The sequence below is a fragment of the Pyxicephalus adspersus genome, chromosome 12 (assembly GCF_032062135.1).
Source record: "Pyxicephalus adspersus chromosome 12, UCB_Pads_2.0, whole genome shotgun sequence".
Classification (NCBI taxonomy): domain Eukaryota; kingdom Metazoa; phylum Chordata; class Amphibia; order Anura; family Pyxicephalidae; genus Pyxicephalus; species Pyxicephalus adspersus.
In genome coordinates this window covers 42,465,723-42,466,268 of record NC_092869.1, presented here as the reverse complement: position 1 = coordinate 42,466,268, position 546 = coordinate 42,465,723, and positions in this window count along the sequence as shown.

Here is a 546-nt window from a genome sequence, read left to right as displayed (position 1 = left end):
TGTATTTATTTAGGTCTATCATGCTTTGTTGCACAGTATTGTAACAAACCACTTTGTTACCAAGTCATTTACTGGTAAAACATCAGCTGGAGGGGGATCACTGGCAATATTGGGGACTGGTCCTTGGCCTTTATTTTGCCGGGGTTCAGGTTCTCCCTAAAGCAGAACTACAGCCAAAGTAACACTTGCTGCTATATTCACCTTAAATACAAAGTATCTTTCATCTGTCTAATGGTCACAATCTGTCATACTACGGTACTTCCCAAGTCCTCCTGGACCCACCCCAGCCCTAAGACTTGGCAGTGAAAGAAGAAGCAGAACCATGCTGAGATTATCTCTGTCCCATTGCTTTTTCCTCCTATTATGCGGTTTCTTCCTCTGTTATACAAGGAATGCAAGTGGCTAATATGGGGTTAAATGCATCTACTTCTATTGGGTGCATTTAAGAATACCTATCATTATGTGCCAGTTATTACAGAAGTGCATTTATTTGTCTTTTATATCTGCCTGGAGTTCTGCTTTAATAAGCATTCTGCATGTCTTGAA